Source organism: Loxodonta africana, chromosome 4, assembly GCF_030014295.1.
Source record: "Loxodonta africana isolate mLoxAfr1 chromosome 4, mLoxAfr1.hap2, whole genome shotgun sequence".
In the NCBI taxonomy this organism is placed as follows: Eukaryota; Metazoa; Chordata; class Mammalia; order Proboscidea; family Elephantidae; genus Loxodonta; species Loxodonta africana.
The window spans coordinates 36,601,178-36,613,550 of record NC_087345.1 but is presented as its reverse complement, the minus strand read 5'-3'; the positions used below and the strand labels follow the sequence as shown (position 1 = coordinate 36,613,550).

Genomic DNA, 12,373 nt, shown 5'->3' with positions numbered 1-12,373 from the left:
AGGCATCGCACGTTATCAGATTTTTGCAGCTGGCCTGGTTCCCATTGTAAGCTTTTGGGAAAGGCTTGAGACCACTGTCTTATTTCCTGCTTTTCTGCTTGTCCAATCATGAGAGATTCCCCCAGTTACTGTATTTTCAGCCAATTTAGATCTTGGGCCACAGGCAGAGAGAGCCTTCCTTTATGGAGCTGAAAGCTTGGTGGGCACATGGTCTGTTTTCCAAGGTTTTACCAATTGTTTTGTCATTTGGCTATAATAGGTAATCATAATGGATCATCAGCTTTTCAGCCTGCAGTATATTTCCTTGCCATCCACCACCCAACTACTAAGTCAATGCCAAATATTTCAGGTTCTGTTAAGGCAGCCCTACTTCTAGATACCAAATATTGTATCAACCATAGATCCTAATGCAGAAAACAGAAATTCTATCTCTTATAAGCAGAAAGGGATTTATACAGGGAATTTGTGGTTAGAATATTGTTGGAAAGCCTGGAGGATCAATCTCTACCACGGTTTCTATGCTTCTGAAGCCAAGAACACATGATTATGATCATAGCTACAATTCAAGAATCAGCAAGCCATCACCACAGCTGCTCCTTGGTAAGCTGCAAAGCTGGTGCATTGGTACTGGAACCTGGAGTCTGTCCACTGCCTCCACTGTGACTGCCTCTGCACTGGAAGGAAGCTGGAGAATGCATGTTGGAATGCTGTTGGAGAAACATCTTGTCTGCACAGCTTTGTTTCATGGGGAGAGGGGTAGAAAGGGCCAGTACCATCACGAAGTGAACCTCTCCTTCCCTTTCACCTTCTAAATGTCTCACAGGTACACCTAATTGTAGACTCTAATTTATCTAGAACCCTCGCTGCACAAGAATTGGGGAAATGTCAGTTTTAACTTCCAGCTTCTGCTACACGGGAAGGTACCCCAGAAAGAAGGTAGAATGGAGGTTGAACAAACCAGTCCACCATATCATAGGCCCTCACCACTCCTCCCTTAAGAAAATTTAACTGTGATATTTTTGGTATATTTAGTGTAATACTGTTATCTTAATAATTTTCAGAGTCAGAAATCTGATTCATTTATGTCTTGAGACATATCTTGGGAGTTACATGCTGCATTGAAATTAAAAATTCTAAGTCAAGCAAAGGTTTGGGAAGTATGCCAACCACATCCCTCCTGTATTTAAAACTCTTTTAAGGTATCTTGTTTTAATTTTCATTTCTAGATTACTAGTAAATTTTAACATCTTATATTTTCGACCATTTGTATTTCTCCTTCCGGAGTCTGGTGTTGAGTCTTTTTAGTCTGGGAAGAGTAGGGATGCACTGAGAGATGGTGTAGTAGAGGGATTAAGGGCAGAAAGGAAGAGTGAGGTTCCCAGGCCCAATTCTTAGTCCATTCCCTAGAATCTGGCCATCTTCATTTCATCAGAGCTAGATTCCCTTTGTACCTTCAAGGTTAATTACATTATATTGGAGCCTTACTCCTTCTCTAAGATAGTTTATTTTAACCAGGACCTTGTTCCACAATTATCCTACCCTATGATTCCGACTATTAGATACCCTGTGTACAACAGAATGAAATGCAGCTCAGTCCTGCACCATCCTCACAACCATTACGGTGTTTGAGCCCATTGTTGTAGCCACTATGTCACTCCATCTCATTGAGGGTCTTCGTCTCTTTTACTAACCCTCTACTTTACCAAGTATGATGTTCTCCAGGGACTGGTCCCTCCCAATAACATGTCCAAAGTATGTTATGATATAAAAAAGTACATTTGAGATATGAAAGAGATTAAACAAGCAAGTGAGCAGGCAGAGATGGGGGAAGGTAGACACCATGCCACATGAAGATGACCAAGGAGTGAAGGAATAGAAGCTCAAGAGACAAGGACCCTTGCCCAGAGCCAGCAGAGAGAAAGCCTTCCCCCTAAAGCCAGCACCCTGATTTTGCACTTCTAGCCTCCAGAACTGTGAGAAAATAAATTATTGTTTGTTAAAGCCACCCACTTGAGATATTTCTCTTATAACAGCAATAGATAACTAAGACAGGTTTAAGCAAAATAAATACTAAAATACCAATATTGTCTTTTTATGTTATTTAATCATGAATTCAGTCATTTTGAGAGTAAGAATTCTCCAGTCACCTTATTGTTGTTGTTGTCGGGTACCATCGAGTCAGTTCCAACTCATAGCGACCCTATGCACAACAGAACAAAACACTGCCCAGTCCTGCACCATCCTTACAGTCGTTGTTATGCTTGAGCTCATTGTTGCAGCTACTGTGTCAGTCCACCTTGTTGACGGTCTTCCTCTTTTCCACTGACCCTGCACTTTGCCAAGCATGATGACCTTCTCCAGGGACTGGTCCCTCCTGACAACATATCCAAAGTATGTAAGACGCACTCTCGCCATCCTTGCTTCTAAGGAGCATTCTGGTTATACTTCTTCCAAGACAGATTTGTTTATTCTTTTGGCAGTCTATTCAGTATTCTTTGCCAGAACAATTCAGAGGTGTCAGTTCTTCGGTCTTCCTTATTCATTGTCCAGCTTTCATATGCATATGATGCGATTGAAAATACCATGGCTTGGGTCAGGCGTACCTTAGTCTTCAGGGAGACATCACCTTAGACAGATGTTAAAATTCCGGTTTGCTTTTTCATACCTTTCAGATTTTTCCTTTTTAAAACTAATTGCAGAAACTTTAAGTCATTCATCCTATCTTGAACACTTAGACTCTTGGAGAGAAGAACCTGTTGCCATCGAGTCAATTCCGACTAATAGCAACCCTATAGGACAGAGTAGAACTGCCCCATACAGTTGCCAAGGCTGCAGTCTTTATGGAAGCAGACTGCCACATCTTTCTCCTGCAGAGCGGCTGGAGGGTTCAAACCACCTGCTTTTCAATTAGCAGCCGATGGCTGAAACCATGACACCATACATGAAAAGGTATATAGTCTTTTCACCTGAAGGGTGAATATTTCTGCCTGTTTTCATTATGTGTAGTACATCTAAACCATTTCTTTTAAACTTCATTCTTATAGGGATAGTGCCCTCAAGGGAGCTTTTACATTCTCCTCATATCTCTGCCCTTAGTCACATTATTCTCTGTAGTTGATCTCTTTATTGGCAAAGCTTTTGGTGTTTGTTTAATTCATTCTCCCTCTTTTCCTTTATTTCTGACTGAGAAAACTAATCCCACCTCTCTCGCCCACATCCTTCTTACTTCTCAGTAAATTACTAAATGCTAATCCTTTGTGTAAGTGGAAGGACAGCATGTTCAAGTTTACCGTTTTTTTCTTTGCCCCAGCACTAACTCAATCAAATGAAAGGAAATGGCTTTTATACAACCTCCCACATTTAACAGAAAGTTAAAAAAAAATCCCTCTCTTGCTTGAAAGATTTGTCCTTTCTTTACATTTTTAAAGGTTATTACGCATCTCTGAAGAACGTTAAAGACCTCTTTTGTAAGTGTGATTTGTAGATCCTTTCCGACTTGCATTATTGATTTGATTGTGTAATGGAAATTATTTTTGTCTGTGAATGTGTGCATTGACAGTGTTTGCTATTTTGATAACGGAGGTTGCTGTCTGGAGTAATTATACATACAAAATTTAATGTTTTGCTGTACCACCTTATCTTTCCTTAAAATGTATCTTCAGTTTCCTGTAAGACATAAAGCCCTAAAATTGTATTATTTGATGTAATCTAGTTCCAAATGGTAAGATGTTGTTGGTAGGTTGCCCTTGAGTCTGTTCCAACTCATAGCATCCCTTTGTACAGCAGAATGAAACACTGCCCAGTCCTGTGCCATCCTCACGATCATGTTATGCTTGAGCCCATTGTGGCAGCAGCAGCACTGGTCCATCTTGTTGAGGGTCTTCCTCTTTTTTGCTGACCTTCCACTTTACCAAGCATGATGTCCTTCTCCAGGGACTGGTCCGTCCTGATAACATGTCCAAAGTATGTCAGATGAAGTCTTATCATTCTCGCTTTCGCGGAGTATACTGGCTATACTTTTTTCAAGACAGATTTGTTCATTCTTTTGGCAGTCTGTGGTATATTCTTCTTCAACACCACAAATCAAAGGCATCAACTAACTCTTCATTTGTCTTCCTTATTTATTGTCCAGCTTCCACATGCATATGAAGCAATTGAGAACACCATGGCTTGGGTCAGGCACTCCTTAGTCCTCAAAGGGGCATCTTGGCTTTTTAATACTTGAAGAGTCCTTTGCAGCAAATTTGCCCAGTGCTTGTGTTGTTTGATTTCTTGACTGCTGCTTCCATCTGGGTTGATTGTGGGTCCAAGTAAAATGAAATCCTTGACAACTTCAGTCTTTTCTCCATTTATCATGATGTTGCTTATTGGCCCAGTTGTGAGAATTTTTATTTTCTTTATGTTGAGGTGTAATCTATACTGAAGCCTGTAGTCTTTGATCTTCATCAGTAAAAGTTTCAAGTCCTCTTTCCTTTCAGCAAGCAGGGTTGTGTCATCTGCATATCACAGTTTGTTAATGATTCTTCCTGCAATCCTGATGTCCCGTTTGCTAAAAGTCGTTCTCTTTTTCGCTGACTCTCTACCTTAACAAGCGTGATGTCCTTCTCCAGTGACTGGTCCCTCCTGATAACATGTCCAAAGTGTGTGAGATGAAGTCTCACCATCCTTGCATCTAAATACTCCAAAAGGAATAGTTCTTTCTTTTATGTATTTTTTTCAATTACATTTATTAAAATGCAAGTTCCTTTGTCTCAAGCCATGATACACATAGTGCTTAAATTAATTATTAATGTTATCTTGGAATTTTATTCAATTACATTGAAAGTTTTCAATTTTTAAATGCATTATAGAAAGAGGGCTAGACTAGGAGTCAGGAGACTGACGTTAATTAGCAATGATAACTTGAACGAATCTCTTAATTTCTCTAGAGCTTGTTTCCCGTTTGTAAATATGTGTGAGCTATACTAAGGTACTATTAAATTTTTTTTTTAATCCATTCTAAGGGACCTTAAAACTGTTGTAGATTGCATCTAAAGGAGAGTGGGCCCTTAAAGTCTTCCATTAATTAGGAAATACAGGACGAGAATCTGCTCATTTATAGTCTATTCTTAGATCAGAAATCCTGATTGAATTTTAGTTTTTCCTGGTCTGCACGAGGTGTTCACTAAGTTCCCAGAAGCAAATAATGCCTTAGGATTTCAGAGAAAAGGCCAGAAGCTAATGTACTTCACAGGAGCACGGTGTTAGGTAGTGTACTAACTTCATTGCATCTGAATTTTTTAGAGTATTGCTTATTTACATTTATTGAGACTTCTTGTTGTTATTGCCATTTACAGCAAATCAGAGTGCTCTTTAGTCTTTATTTGAAATTATGTATTTAAAAGCCCTTTATTTAACTGGCGGAATCTAGCCACCTACGTCTTGTTGTTGGGATTTTTCTGATTAATCCACAACCATTAATCTCATACCTTTCTAATAGGTTTATTAAAATGGATTTTCTACTTCAATATGTATCTTGTCCTATCATTGTTTTATTTCTCCTTACTGCTTCTCCCTTCCTGATGAAAGGGAATAATGGATCATTTTGGATAAGGGCCTCCCTTTTATCTCTTCTCAAGACCATGTTGCTCCACCTTTTTTTTTTAATTTGGGATGAGAAGAAAGTAAGGTTGAATGTGACCTAGTCCATTCTCATTTTAGTGTTTAATGTAATCCAAACCTCATTTTAATGTTTACTGCACATTTCTCATATCCAACATTTTGCCAAACGTATCTGACTTGGCTTTTTTTTTCCCAAGCAGTTGAAAATGATAGTTTTACTTCCTCATCTTGCTTCTGCTCTATATCCAGTAAGTGCCCAATATAAGCCAGTTGACTAATTGGAAATTGAATAATATTAAGGGTAGTTTCAGTGTCCAGGTGGCACAGTGGTTAAAGCACTCAGCTGCTACTGAAAGGTCGGCAGTTTAAAACTATGAGCGGCTCTGCAGGAAGAAGATGTGGCATTCCACTTCCATAAAGGTTATAACCTTGAAAACCCTATGGGGCAGTTCTACTCCGACATGTAGGGTCATTGAGTTGGAACTGACACGACAGCAGTGGGTTAATCCGTAAGTTTAGCTTAAAAACCAAGGGAAGCTCAGTCCTCCATGGCTGTCTTCTCTTGCCTTTTGTTGTGGTTAGGTGCCCTTGAGTTGGTTCCCACTAATAGTGAACGTATGCACAACCGAAGAAGACACTTCCCAGTCCTGCGCCATCCTCACAGTGGTTGCTATTTGAGCCCATTATTGCAGCCACTGTGTCAGTCCATCTCACTGAGGGTCTTTCTCTCTCTTTCATTGACCTTCAACTTTACCAAGTATGACGTCCTTCTCCAGGGACTGGTCCCTCCTGATAACATGTCCAAACACAGGCATTGACTGTGGATCCAAGTAAAATGAAATCCTTGACAACTTCAATGTTTTCTTTTGCCTTAAGTAAGACCAATTCACTGTTGCTCTTTTTTTTTCTTTTTCAGCCGGTTGAGCTTATTATATAAGCCAGTTTTCCTCCTTTGCGTATCTTTTTCTGTCTTTCAAAGGGTGTTTTCATTTTGTTTTTTAAAGTTACTCTTTTTAACATTTTTGTTTGTTTATAGCATCTCATTTAGGATTAATTGGGTAGGATGAATTTCAGTGGAAAATGTTAGACGTCTGCTGCTGGAAAATGTATGCTTATATGTCCTTCCTGCTACTGGTCTGAAAAAAAAACCTTAAACACTAATATTAGGTAATATTCTTTGGCAACATTTTTTTTAGAACCCACTCTCCCTGTTACTTTCTCCTGTAGTTACTGAGTAATACTGAGTAGCACTGAAGAAATTACATTCAAGTTTTTTTCAAAGAGCTACTTCTAATAGAAAAATGCTTAGTAATGACAAAGGCACTCCCTCCAATTCAGTGGCCATTTTGAAGAAACAAGTGGAAACTATCAAAAGAAGGAAGTACGTGGATCAAAACGAGAATATGGGCAAGAGGCAGTGAATTTTTCATCTAGGTCAACTGGAGAAATTAGAACTATGCTGTCTATGAGTAATTTAATTAATTGGACCAATTTTTGTGGGCCCTGTAGTTTAATCCTTTAAAATTCTGTGATTAAATTTTGCTTTGGTGATATGGAGGAACAATTAATGCTTGGATTTGGGGCTTTCAATTTATAATTTAGAAGTTATATTGAGATGCGTAAGGTCCAAAAAGTATTTCTTATTTGTTATGAATTAAACTGTGTTCCCCCAAAATATGTGTTGTAAATCCTAAACTTCTGTGCCTGTAGTTATAATCCCATTTGGGAATGGGTTGTCTCTGCTGCGTTAATGAGAAAATAAATTCCTGTGTGTTAAAATCATCCACTTGTATTTCTGTTACAGCAGTACCGAATAACTAAGACACTCTTCTTTTATACTATCCTTAATCTTGCAAGGTAGCATTCTATGTTATTATTCAAGACTTAAAAGGGGGAAAGGCAGCAAGTAGTTATTTTCAATTTATACCTTCTGATTGTGTACTGAATTCAAATTAAGTGAAAAATTTATAGAAATTTAGTATATTGCCAATATAATTAATAATGATGGGGAAATTTATTTTCCTTTGTAGGGTTTTGTTAATTATGACAAAGAATTTTAGCTCTTTAAATACCAGAAACTTCTTCATTAAAAATGGAGAAAAAAATAGCTGCCTTGTGTAATTTAGTAGTGGAGTGTTCCTCATCAGCTTATTTTGTGATTGATGTTCAGCAGCTAGCCTGAAAAGAAATAAGGAAATCATAGCAGTTGATAGTAGCAGGAGTTTATCCTTTCGATCATATTTTTCAAAAAAGAGAATTGCGGTCCTATATGTGATAACCTTATTTAGACCTATAACCCTAAGCTGTATTCAGAGATAAAAGATGAAAAAAAAAGTTTTATAATAGATAATAAATAATTTTCAGGCAAATATTCTTCTTCATATCCCTTTAATTATAGATAACTCTTTTCTTAATGATTTTGTTTTGAATAAAAGATCTTTTAGAGCCTTTATTGGCATAGGAGAAACTTTGAAAAATATATAACTTACATTGTACTATATATAGAAATTTTCTCTGGAGAAATTAAAAGTTGATACAAATTTTTAAAGAAAAGTTACCCGCAAGAAAATTGATGAACTCTGTAATAGAATAGAAAGCAAATACTCCTTGGTCCTTTGAACCAGAATGAGCACAAATTTATGTAGGTGGAAGGTTTTCATTAACAAAGTTACTTTTCAAGCATTGCACAATTTAAGGTTTCTGGGCAGGTGTTTTGTTCCTCCTACTGCCTTTTCTGTTAGTAGCCAGTATGTCTGTGTTTTCCTGTTGCATTTTGTGTTTGAGGTAGACTGTAGTGACCAAATAACATCTGCCATCTGACACTACTTAGTCTTTTGCCAGACCTAATAATATGGTTTTGATATAGTACTGACATTTTAGATAAACTGTTTAATATTTGAGTAGATCGTTAGTTTTGATGTAGATCATTAGTTTAGATACAGAAAAATGCGTAGGATCATTCTGTTTCTTTGTTAAACTAACATTTAACTGGGCACTGTCTTTTTTAGCAGGTGTTATGCTGGGCAGCTTTTTTCCACACAAAATATATTCATGAATATGTTTTCGTTGTACAAATGTCATATAATACAGGGAAAGCATTAGGTCTCCTTTAATCTCTTTTTTATTCCCCAACCCCCTCTTTCTCCTCAGAAGTAAACACTGTAATCAGTTTCGTATGTTTTATTCCAGACCATTTCCAGTGCAGTTATATTCATATGTGTGTGTGTATGTGTGTCACACAGGTAGAAATGTTGTATAATTTGATTTTGTGGTTTTTTCTGTATGAGTCAGAATCAACTCGATGGCAGTGGGTTCGGTTTGGTTTTTATCCTGCCATAATTTTGTAATTATATCTATGGGTTAGCTGCCCAGTAGCAGAATTGCTAGATCAGTAGGTATATGCATTTGTATTTTTATAGATATGTTACTGGAATAAGGTTCTTGCCTCTCACTGGTCAAGAATGAGCAGGTAAGGCACGTAGAGTTTTCCACACAAGCAAAGCTTTATTGAAGAAACTTGCAAGCAGAGACAAGGAGGGCCTAGAATAACACTTACTTACCCTCATCCTACAGAACAAAAGACGGGCTTGGGTTTTTTAAAAGTTCTTGGGCGGGAAAAGACTCATGTTTATTCTTAGACACAGGTGAGGATATGTTAACTAAGGTGCTGCACAGCAGCTTTCCAAGAGGGCTCCTGTCCCAGAGGTCTCTGGGATTTGTAGCAGAACTTATTATGGAGTGTCACGCCTGTGTAGTCTCTCGCTCCCTGGGTTTGATTCCCTGGCTTGGGCTGTAGCCCCTCACTGCCTCTGGTGGAAGGTCACACGGCAGTCACAGGTGGATGTTCTACGCATATCCCTGGGGCTGGTTTTCTCCAGCTGCTTCTGAAAGGCAACTTTAAAGAAGTTTGCGGGCTATTTTTTGATACCCTGCCCCATTTTTCTGGGGAATGACTTTGTTTCTGCGCCCTGGCCCATTTCTTGTTACTTTGTTTGCAGATTTTGGGGGCCCCTCTGTTCCCTGTCTTACTAAGTCTCTAGGTTCCACACTCAACCCCATATCACTTCCCTGATAGTATAGTCTATTTCTCTATTACTTGCTTCTCCTCTAATCACACCAGTCTCTTTCCTGTTTCTCAAATAGGCACCCTCCAATCTCAGGGCCTTTGCTCCCTGTCTTAGATATACTCCCATTAATAATGTATGAAAAGTTGCCCCACGCCCTTTCCAATACTAAATATTATCAGACTTCTTATTTTTTTGCCAACTAATTGATAAAAATTATGTTTGTTTTCATTAGTATTTTTACAATCAAGAGTGAAGGCTAGTATTTTCATTTGTAATAACCCATTTGTATTTTTTTCTTTATACCTTTATATCCTTCATACATTTTTAGAATTTTTTTTAAATCTTTTTCTTATTAATTTTTATGTGCTTCTTGTAAATTCAAGGAATCAGTTCTATCGTATGTTGGCTGTATTTTCTCGTTTCATAAAAGTTGTTTCAAAAACGTAATGAGCTAGACTTAAAAGTAATTTGTAAGAATAGAGTACTGTTGCTTTTATAGTTCAGAAGAGTCATAGCAGCCAGTTTCCAGCCTTGTGTAACCTGAGGCAAATGTTCTTATTAAAATCTCATGTATGAATTATAGTTCACCTGAAGGAAAAATAAGGTAATTGGGAGTAAGTGTGGATAGTATCAGGAGAATTATGCTGACCTATTTTGAATTTTCTAACTTAACCCATTAAATAATTTTAAAACTACAACTCTAGCTTTTGCTTAAAAAAAAAAAAAAGCAAACTGCAAAGTAGTACATTGGACCAAGTTAGTGGACTGACTTACTTTAAATTAATTGCAATATAGTAAAGTACAAACAGCACTAGCTTTGTCAGGTTGCCTGGGTTCAAATCCTGGCTCAATCATTTATTATCCCTATGACCTTTGTCAAGTTACTTAGTCTTTCTGTGCCTTAGTTTCTTCATATGTAAAATGAGTGCTGCCTCGTAAAGTTATTGTAAAGATGAGATGAGTTAGTACATAAAAATACTTAGAACAGCCTGATTGTTTAGTGCTACTGTGGTGGAGGGAAAAAGAAGTGGAATTGGTGGGAAGTGAGTTAGCCAAACAGATGAGGACCTCACTAATCATTCTTTGAGAAAAAAATATACATGGGCAGTGTCAAATAGAATTAGCATCCTCCGCTGACATCTCCATTGACGTGCCTCCAGATCAGTAGTAAAAGCTGTTGTAACCTAAGAAATGGGCAGAGGAAGCAGGTGAAGGGCCATTCCGGATGTCCACCACATATGGCCCTCATAGTCTGTGGGAGACTGCAGCACTGGAGAACTTCTTTTGTTTGCATGGTCCTGTACATATTGGTCTCTGCTATGGCTCCATCTTCCTTGCTGACAAGATTTCTAACTTGATAATCCACTACCTTTTGATTATTTTTCTTCTTTGAATTTATACCTGAAATTTTCTCTCTGATTTCTGGCTAAAATATTCCCGACTACTACTTCATGTCGTTGTTGCTTATACTTGCCATCTAGTCATTCCGACTCAGGGTGACCCAATGTGTGCAAAGCAGAACTGCTTCATGAGTGGCTTTCAAAGCTCTGAGCTTTTGGCAACATCACCAGGACTGTCTTCATAGACACCTCTGGTAGATTCAAACCTCCAGCCTTTTGGCTCATAGTCAAGCACTTAACCGTTTGTGCCACCCAGGACAACTACTACTTTATGTTAACCTTAGGCTAATTAATAAATATAGAGCTCCCTCTTAAGGATGAGTAAACAGAAAAATCACAGAGCCTCTAGATCATAAGAATACCAACTCTATGAAGGCTTGGAGAAGTTGCCTTTCTACAAATTGTATTCACAGAAAAAGTCATTTTTCTGTTCCCAAATTCAAGAGGCTGTACCTTATAGGAACCTTAAAGCCACCAATGAGAGGGAGACAATTTTACAAGAGAACAGCCTGAAGAGAGACAAAAGATTGAATTTAAAAAAACTTGTACCATGCAGGGATCATCATTTTGTACCTTATAGAATATGAAATCTGATATATAAGACAAATTTTAGAGAGACTTGGTTATTCCTTCTATATCTCCTTTTTCTTCAGAGATAATTTTGTGTTACGGTTATGAGTGTAGGCTTGGGAATCAGATCAGCTGGGTTCATAGTCTGCTGTGTGACCCTGGGCAAGTTAATTAACCTCCATATGCCTCAGTTCCCTCATCTGTAAGATGAGAGTAATAGTACCTCTTTAAAATAGTACCTCTTTAAAAAAAAGAGGACTGTAATTAGGCTAACCCTAGTGGCTCAGTGGTTAAGAGATTGGCTGCTAACCAAAAGTTCAGCAGTTCAAATCCAGCAGCCGCTCCTTGGGAACCCTATGTGGCAGTTCTACTCTGTCCTACATGGTCGCCCTGAGTCAGAACCAAGTCGTCAGCAATAGGTAGTTAGGATTAAATGAGGTATAAAACATGCTTAACATAATGCCCAGCATATAAGCAACCCAACATGTTAACTATTTTTGGTGTTACTCTTACTATTTTCAAGCTTTGATGCTTCTCTTTTATAAAATATTGATACTGTTTTCTCACATGTATTATCTCTAGCCGATCTCATCTACTCCATATGTTTCCATACCTGTATGCAACCATATGGCTGAGCTACCATACCTATATGCTAAAAATGCAGATGTATATATCCTGATGTCCAGACTTCTTAGGTCTCAGTCATTTCCACTTGAATATCTCACAGGCATCTTT

General features: G+C 38.0%; 1 protein-coding gene across 10 annotated transcripts in view; it reads left to right on the top strand.

Moving 5' to 3' along the window:
- VEZT (vezatin, adherens junctions transmembrane protein) overlaps positions 1-12,373 on the top strand; it is a 117,249-nt gene that overhangs the window by 7,523 nt on the left and 97,353 nt on the right. The window lies entirely within an intron of this gene.